Raw genomic sequence first — 10,112 nt, 5'->3', positions numbered from 1 at the left:
TCATACTAGAATTTATGTAAAAGAGCTTGATAGATTATGATGTGAATTTATAAAAGTCCTGACATTCTAAATCATCAGTATTTTTGTATGATCATGTGCAGTACATGTAGTCTTCAATAAATAACTCGCTTGCATTCGTCAACTTTGGTCTTTTCTGGCAGCACAATTTATGAAGCAAAAATAAAATAAAAGTAATAATGTGAAGTACACAGACTGACTTCTAGTAGCTGGGGCTAGCCAAGACTTTCATTTTATTTGATGGAGATATATACCGTATTTTTCGGACTATAAGACGCACTTTTTTCCCCCCAAATTTTGGAGGAAAATGAGGGTGCGTCTTATAGTCTGAATGTGGGTTTGCAGCATGGCCGCGCTACTGCCACCGCTGGTTTTCTTCAGCGGCAGTAGCGTAGCAATCCGCAGGCCCCGGCAGCTGTTGTAATAGACCGGCGGATGCCGGGGAGTGTCTTAGCTGCCGGGGCCTGCAGATTCCCGCGCTACTGCCACCGCTGGTTTTCTTCAGCGGCAGGAGTGTGACAATACTGCAGGCCCCGGCAGCTAAGACACTCCCCGGCATCCGCCGGCCTATTACAGCAGATGCCGGGGACTGTCAGCTGCCGGGGCCTGCGGATTGCCGCGCTACTGCCGCTGAAGAAAACCAGCAGTGACAGTAGCACGGCCATGCTGCAAACCCACTCCTCCACCGCAGGTCCCGACAGTCAGTTAGCCGCCGCCGCCCCCCCCCCCCCCCCCCCCCGGCCTCATACCTTTAGTGATGCAGGCCGGCTCCTGCACGGCGAGGCCGCAGGAGCCGACCTGTTCCGATGACAGCCGGGAGCCTAATGAAGGCTCTGAGGCTTGTCATAGATATATATTACTATCACGGCTGGTCTATGACCCTCCGCGATAGTAATGTATAGAATCTCCCATAGACGGCAATACACTTGTATTGCCGTCTATGGGACTTGCAATCAAATGATTCCAGGTTCAAGCCCCCTAGGCGGGGGATATTAAAATAGTAAAAAAAAAAAAAAAAAAAAAAAAACTTAAAAAAAATATAATAAAAAATAAAATAAATAAAAGTTCACCCCCTTTCCCTAGAATACATATAAAAGTATAACATTACTGTGAAACATATACATTAGGTATCCCTGTGTCTGAAAATGCCCGGTCTACACCTGGCCCCACAAAAAAAACGCCCTATACATCCCCGTACAGCTGCAGGGTCACCTGTCAATGTGGCCTTGCAGCTGTTCCAAAACTACAACTCCCATATATTAAATATTTTACCATTTTTTGCCTGAAAATTTTTTTTCCCTATTTTTCTCCTCTAAAACCTGGGTGCGTCTTATAGTCCGAAAAATTGGCTTTACTTCCAGAATTTTTTAAAAAAATGCTAGTATATAAGGGCAGGACAAGGGCTAGCATTTGTTCCCAATGGTTTTTGGAGTGAACTCCACCTGATGATAAGTCCTGGTTAGGGTTGAGCGATTGTGTTCGGAAAAAAAAAAAAAAAAAAAAAAAAAAAAAAAAAAAAAAAATCGGATTCCGATCGGCGATCGAGAATAATTTCACGATCGCGATTGGAATTCCGAACACAATCTTTTTAGGTGGGATCGAGATCGGTAGTATTTCCCACAATGCCTTCACACTGAGTATATAGTGTATACTCAGTGTGAAGGCTCCGCTGCGGTTCCATAGGAATGAATGGAAGCAGCCGGAACACAGCCTTAACCCCCTGCGCGCCGGCTGCCTCCATTCATTCTAATGGGAGACTAAAGTAACATCTCTAGTAGCTGCTTACCTCCAGAGATGGCTGCTCCGCTGCTCTTCGCCTCGCTGCCGCTCCAGCTGCAGTCTTCTGCAGCGAAGGGAGAAGAAGACTGCATCTGGAGCGGCAGCGAGGCAAAGAACAGCGGAGCAGCCATCTCTGGAGGTAAGTGGACACCAAGGGGGGACTAAGTAGCCAGAGGATTAAAAAAAAATCCTCTGGCTACTTAGTGATTCACTACACAGCATGGATTCTAACAATTCTTAGATTCCATGCTGTATAGTGAATAGGATTGCTTTTAAAATCCGATCTCTGATTAATAAAAAAATCCAATTGATTTGCATTGGGATCGAGATCGGGTTTGAATGAAAAATGATCGAAAATCGGATTTTAAAATAGATCCTGAAAAGTCAGGATCGGCTCAACCCTAGTCCTGGTGCTTCTTTTTCTTCTAGCTGAAAAAAAAAAAATTAGCTAGAGGAAAATCTGCTACTGACTCCCATTGAAATTAACTGGCTAGTTGGGAGGTGTTTTCTGAAGCAGATTCAGTCTCAAAAATCAGTCTGCAAATATTCCATGTGAACTTACCCTTAGAAAGGGAGAGTAAATTGCACTCCCCTTCTCACCTTTCTGCCACATTATCAATTTAGAATAGTAGACATAGGGTCACTGAGTTTACAGAAGTCAATACAGCATAATATTATTGGTTTTACACCAGAAACATGAAAACCTTGTAACTTTTAAACTCTAGTTGTACCAATAGTTGTCACAGCCAATGTTTTCGAAAGTGAAGGTGGAGTAGGAATTGCAGTTGACTGTTTACTGGCACAAGTTAAAAATCTGATTCCAACATAAGTGCACCACTCAGTGGAGGCGGCTCTTTCATTAACACTGGTTTTTGATAAACCCACTCTTCATAAAAGTACGCCAATAAGCCAGTCTTCATATATGTTTTCTAATGAGATAAGTACTCAGACTCCAGCTCTGTTCAAAAGTAGGCTGGCAGGAGTGGAGAATGCAAAGATCCTGTTTTACGTATGGCCAAGGATAGATGTGCAAAAAATTTCGGTGTGCATTTTGACATGGATTTGCCACATGTTAATATCAATATCTTATTTCCCTGGCACAGGCAGCCCTAGTACTCGCCCAGCTGTTTCAATTGGACTAAACACGGCCAAAACGAAACTGCTATTATTATACTGTGGGGTCTCGTCAGACTCCAGAGTACAGTATAATAATTTGGAGGCCCAGGGGAGGTGATCAAGGATAAAAAAAAAAACAATGTTAGGCTGCATTCACATGGAGTAAACGCTGGCGTTTTTTGTGTGTTTTTTGCACATAGCGCCGCGTTTACGCCGCGTAGCGTCGCGTTAACGCCGCGTATACGCCGCGTTAACGCCGCGCTATTTAGCGGTGGCGTTGCCCGGCGTTAACGCGGCGTATACGCGGCGTTAACGCGACGCTACGTGGCGTAAACGCGGCGCTATGTGCAAAAAACACACAAAAAACGCCAGCGTTTACTCCATGTGAATGCAGCCTTACTCACCTTCCCTGCATTCTGCATCAGCTCTCTGTTCTCTTCGGTGCTTCTACCTGAAGTAAGAGTCTGCTGATAGGGCCTTAGGGGTCATGTCGGCGTCATTACACATAATCAATACTGTGTTTAGGGGCATTATGGGACATAATACTGTGTGCAAGGACCACTATGAGAGATTATACTGTGTGCAGGGGTCACTATGGTACATTATACTGTCTGGAGAGGCCACTATGTGATATAATTCCCTGTGCAGAGGCCACTATGGGACATATTACCGTATGCAGGGGCCACTATGGAACATAATACTATGTGCAGGGGCTGCTATGAGACATGATATGGTGTGCAGGGGCCACTATACGACATCATACCAAGTCCTGGGGCCAGTATATGAGACATAATACTGTGTGCAGGGGCCGGTATGAGATATAATACTGTGTGCAGGGGACGGTATGAGACATTATTCTGTCTGGAGGGGCCACTATTAGACATTATACTGTATGCAGGGGCCACTGTGTGACATTATACTGTCTGGAGGGGTCACTATGGGACATAATACTATGTGGAGGGTCCGCTATGGAATATGATATTGTGTGTATAGTATTGTGGGCACTAGTGCAAACTTTTGTCCGGGGCCTCCTAGCCCCTTCCTACAGCGAATTCTTGATAGTGATGGCTATGGGTGCTGCAGCGATAGCTTAGATACTTAAAAGAGATACAAACTATAGTACACACAATTGCAGTTATCAAATATATGGTGAGTAACCAGTGCAGAATCTGGCATGTAAGCAATAATGGCAGCTGTGTGCTGTGGGAGACATCTGATCTGCTAGTTCAAGGGAAATAAATAGACATAGAAGTTGTAGAAACATATCTTGTCTCATGTCAAGATTCTTTTTTAGAAATGAAGATATTGCTCAGCATGGTGTGACTAATGACTAATGCATAAGTTTAGCCTCGCTGACCTCTCTTTGTAATGCTGTTACTAAAAACGGGGATTAAACAATCCCAGTAAAATTAATGCTTATCTTAACCTGTTCCCACAATTGAAAAAAAAAAAAATATCCTAACATCTGATTCTAGAAAGAACATAGTAGATTGTGATCCAGCTGTTTAGCCAATTTAATCCATATCAAAATCACAGCTCCTTGATCTTGCCCAATTTCCCTTTTTCTATTGTATCAGTTTACTTGCTGCTCATACATCCCACCCAGTGTCTTTAGATAATCAATTTTAGTCACTTCGCTTGTCAATGGTTAGATGATACTAGAATGCAGCGGTACTACACTGTTGACTAAAAGTATTGGCACCCCTGCAATTCTGTCAGATAATACTCATGTTCTTCCAGAATATGATTGCAAGCACAAACTCTTTGGTATTAATATCTTCATTTATTTTGCTTGCAATGAAAAAAAAAACCACAAAAGAGAATGAAAAAAAAAGTCAAATCATTGATCATTTTACGCAAAACTCTAAAAATGGGCGAGACAAAAGTATTGGCATCCTCAGCCTAATACTTGGTAGCACAACCTTTAGAGAAAATAACTGCGAACAACCGCTTCCAGTAACCATCAATGAGTTTCTTACAATGCTCTGCTGGAATTTTAGACCATTCTTCTTTGGCAAACTGCTCCAGGTCCCCGAGATTTAAAGGGGGGCCTTCTCCAAACTGCCATTTTGAGATCTCTCCACAGGTGTTCTATGGGATTCAGGTCTGGACTCATTGCTGGCCACTTTAGAAGTCTCCAGTGCTTTCTCTCAAACCATTTTCTAGTACTTTTTGAAGTGTGTTTTGGGTCATTGTCCTGCTGGAAGACCCATGACCTCTGAGGGAGACCCAGCTTTCTCACACTGGGCCCTACATTATGCTGCAAAATTTGTTGGTAGTCTTCAGACTTCATAATGCCATGCACACGGTCAAGCAGTCCAGTGCCAGAGGCAGCAAAGCAACCCCAAAACATCAGGGAACCTCCGCCATGTTTGACTGTAGGGACCGTGTTATTTTCTTTGAAGGCCTCTTTTTTTTCCTGTAAACTCTATGTTGATGCCTTTTCCCAAAAAGCTCTACTTTTGTCTCATCTGACCAGAAAACATTCTTCCAAAACGTTTTTGGCTTTCTCAGGTAAGTTTTGGCAAACTCCAGCCTGGCTTTTTTATGTCTCTGGGTAAGAAGTTGGGTCTTCCTGGGTATCCTACCATACAGTCCCTTTTCATTCAGATGCCGACGGATAGTATGGGTTGACACTGTTGTACCCTCAGACTGCAGGGCAGCTTGAACTTGTTTAGATGTTAGTCGAGGTTCTTTATCCACCATCCGCACAATCTTGCGTTGAAATCTCTCGTCAATTTTTTTCTGTCCACATCTAGGGAGGTTAGCCACAGGGCTTTAAACTTCTTGATGACACTGTGCACAGTAAACACAGGAACATACAGGTCTTTGGAGATGGACTTGTAGCCTTGATATTGCTCATGCTTCCTCACAATTTTGCTTCTGAAGTCCTCAGACAGTTCTTTGGTCTTCTTTCTTTTCTCCATGCTCAATGTGGTACACACAAGGACACAGGACAGAGGTTGAGTCAACTTTAATCCATTTCAACTGGCTGCAAGTGTGATTTAGTTATTGCCACCACCAGTTAGGTGCCTCAGGTAAGTAACAGGTGCTGTTAATTACACAAATTAGAGAAGCATCACATGATTTTTCAAATAGTGCCAATACTTTTGTCCACCCCCTTTTTTATGTTTGGTGTTGAATTATATCCAATTTGGCTTTTTGACTATTCTTTTTGTGGTTTTCCATTGAAGAAAAATTAAATGAAGATAATAATACCAAAGAATTTGTGATTGCAATCATTTTCTGGAAGAAAATTATTATTATCTGACAGAATTTCAGGGGTGCCAATACTTTTGGCCAACACTGTATGACCAGCAAATTTGAATGCTAAGTCACTAGCCATATTCTAGTTGTGCTATTTGTTATGTCCATGTTCAGTTGCATCCATAGATTTTAAAACCTTTCATTATGGGCAGCTATAATGTGGTAGCTAGTCTGACTACCAGACCAGAACTTGGTCTCTTGTGGAAATATGATGTCAGTCTTCTGTTTGTAAGGCTTAGGCCCCATGTAATAGAAATGCAGCTTTTTATGTTGCAGATTTTGCTGTGGTTTTTTTGAGCCATAGCCTGGATTGAGCAAAAGTGAGAAGTGTAAGAATTTCCTATATATTTCCTATTCCTTTTGTAACCATTCTTGCCTTTGGCTTAAAAAGCCACAGCAAAATCTGCAACAAAAAAAGCTGTGTTTTTCACAATGTGGAGCCTCAGCCTAATACTTCCTGTGAACTACAGGATTACTTAATTTAGGCTAAGGCCCCACGGGACGTCCCGCAGCAAAAATGCAGGAAAAACCGCAGCGGCAACGCATTGTGGTTCTTCCTGCAACACTTTAGACAGAACGTTCACTGAGTTTTCCTCCGCGGACTTTCTGCTGCAATTATACCTATGGAGAAACCACCGGCGTTTCCGTAGATATAATTGACACGCTGCATGGGATTTGCTAGAATCCCATCCACTTTGCTCTTACTGTAAAACGCTGCGATTTTTCTCTTGCTCTTATCCGCCCTTCACACAATAGTCTCCAAGATTTCTCCCATGCATCCCCCATACTCTGGAACTCATTACCAAGACACATAAGACTGACCCCCAGAATCACAAGCTTTAAGAAGGCCCTGAAGACTCACTTAATCAGGAAGGCCTACAACCTCCAGTAACACTACTGTCACCTCACCACTATCTGAACAGTCTCTTCCTTTACCTTCTGTCTCTATTCCTCTTCCCTCGTAGATTGTAAGCTCTCGCAGGCAAGGCCCTCTATCCCACTGTGCCAGTCGATCACTGTATTATATTTGTTTTGCATATTTTGTGTACCGTATGTAAATCCCCAAATATAAAGCAACATGGAATTAATAGTGCTATATAAATAAACAATAATAATAATAATAATAATAATAAATAATAATAGCCTCTTTGGTTTTATTACATTTTTCATGACATTTCCATTCCCACCATTTGGACCTCTTCGCAGGGTTCCTGGGTAGTATTTATTTAACTTATTTCCATTTCTGAGTAACCAACAATGTCCAACTCTGGACTTACTCCTCACCCTCTTGTTGTGCTATTGTACATCACTTTTGTGATGAACATTACAGACGTTACTCCATATCTGGTAGTCCTGGTTAGTTGTCCTCATGTATTGTCTTCCTTGTTGTGTTTGAACAGTTTGTCCTCGCCCTTATCTTCATTGGTGGTGTTTGTCTTAATCACCGTTAGTCTTGCACTGTGTCCCTTTCTTGTTTGTGCCTCCATATCCTGCCTCTTCTTTTTTCTCCATTTCTTCCTCTTCCTTTTTACTCTGACTTTGTTCTTTTTCAGTTCTTTAAGATGACAGAGCTGACTTGCACTTTTAATATGAAAGGGTTTAATTCTCCTAACAAGCGACACAATGTCTTACACCTACTTCGCAAACGTCATACCCTTGTCTCATTTTAAAAGTTCCAAGAGCCCGACTTTTCCAACCAAGCCATTCTCCCAATGGTCCCACAGCACTAACCCGGAGTCAACCTCCAGAGATGTTTCCATTATCTTTCACAACTCAATCCCCTTTGTATGCTAAAGACAGTACGTCAATCCAGATGGCAGAGCTAGTTTTCTGAAAGGCTCCACAGCCACGGTCAAATACATGTCTGCCAATGTTAATGTACTAACAGAGGTCAAATTGACTGGCTTATCAAGATTCTACAACTCTTGAAGGTCAATTTGCAGAAGATCAGATTATCCTTTGTGGGGACTTCAACGTGGCTCTGAACCCACTTGCTGATTCCACTTCTTCTGCCACTCCACGCTCTCAAAAACTCCTTGGCAGACTCATGGCGAATTTGAAAGATGTCTCCTTGTTGGACACCTGACGCATCCTCCACTCTACTACCAAAGATTTTACTTTTTTCTCTCCTACTGGAAGATCCAATCATCGTTTGGATATTTTCAGTTCTTCTAGCATATTAGACTCCGTCTTGTCATCTGAAATAGGAGTCATTTTGATCTCTGACCATGCACCGGTCTCCACTACAATCCAACTCCAACAAACACTATGTGATCAAAAGTATCCAGACACCCCCAAAAACATACGTTTTTCATATTAGGTGCATTGTGTTGCCACCTACTGCCAGGTACTCCATATCAGCGAGCTCAGTAGACATCATGAAAGACCAGAATGGGGTGCGCCTCGGAACTCACGGACTTCGAACGTGGTCAGGTGATTGGGTGCCACACATCACGCAGGTCAATGCCAAACGACGCCTCGCTTGGTGTAAGGAGCGTAAACAATGGACGATTGAACAGTGAAAAAACGTTGTGTGGAGTGACGAATCACAGTACACAATATGGCGATCCGATGGCAGGGTGTGGGTATGGCGAATGCCCGGTGAATGTCATCTGCCAGCCTGTGTAGTGCCAACAGTAAAATTCGGAGGCTGTGGTGTTATGGTGTGGTCGTGTTTTTCATGGAGGGGACTTGCACCCCTTGTTGTTTTGCGTGGCACTATCACAGCACAGGCCTACATTGATGTTTTAAAACTCCTTCTTGCTTCCCACTTTTGAAGAGCAATTCGGGGATGGCGATTGCATCTTTCAACATGATCGAGCACCTCTTCATACTGCACGGCCTGTGGCGGAGTGGTTACAGGACAATAACATCTCTGTACTGGACTGGCCTGCACAGAGTGCTGACTTGAATCCTATAGAACACCTTTGGGATGTTTTGGAATGCCGACTTCATGCCAGGCCTCACCGACCTACATCAATACCTCTCCTCAGTGCAGCACTCCGTGAAGAATGGGCTGCCATTCCCCAAAAAACCTTCCAGCACCTGATTGAACGTATGCCTGCAAGAGTGGAAGCTGTCATCAAGGCTAAGGGTGGGCCAACGCCCATGGAGGGTGCCACGAACTTGTGAGTCATTTTCAGCCAGGTGTCCGGATACTTTTGATCACATAGTGTATGTCCCCAAAGGTCTGGAACTGGAGACAAAATGAATCTTTGCTGGACTCTGAGTCTACTGTTCATTCACTACAGTCTCAACTCTCTGACTACTTTGAGATCAACAATACCCCTGACATGTGCCCAACAATTGTTTGGGAGTCCCACAAGTCTTTTATTTGTGGCATTCTGATTTTGGTAGCTTCTAAAGTCAAGAAGGAGAGACAGAAATCCACTGATGACCTACTTAGCCGAATTGTGGCCATAGAGCACCTTCACAAATAATCGCTGGACCAGCAGGCTCAGAAGGAGTTGACCTCCGTACAAGAGCAACTGACTTCTTTACTCTGTGCCAAAGTGGCTAAACATTATCTCTGCTACCAACATCTTCTTTATGCCCATGGTGATAAAGGGGGCCACCTAATATTTAGCTTAATTAAATACGCTAAAGTAAAGTCCTTCATCTCATCCATAAAATCCACTACAGGCGCTATAGCCACTGACACTCATGATGTTGCTGCGAAGTTCTTTCAGTTTTACTCAAAGTGATATGATTTAGCTGCTACAACCTCCACTTCCCCTCCACCTAAGTCATCTTCCATTAAGTCCTTTTTAAGTAGTTTGTCTCTACCCACCCTATCACCTGACTCTGTATCAGCTTTAATAGCTCCTATTACTCTGAAAGAAGTTGAAAGCACCCTACATAGCTTCCATCCTGGTAAGAGTCCAGGGCTGGATGGTCTCCCATTGCTACATTTCAGAAAGTTTCAGCAAATT

This window comes from Leptodactylus fuscus, chromosome 5, assembly GCF_031893055.1.
Source record: "Leptodactylus fuscus isolate aLepFus1 chromosome 5, aLepFus1.hap2, whole genome shotgun sequence".
NCBI classification, from domain to species: Eukaryota; Metazoa; Chordata; class Amphibia; order Anura; family Leptodactylidae; genus Leptodactylus; species Leptodactylus fuscus.
This window is presented reverse-complemented; position numbering follows the sequence as displayed.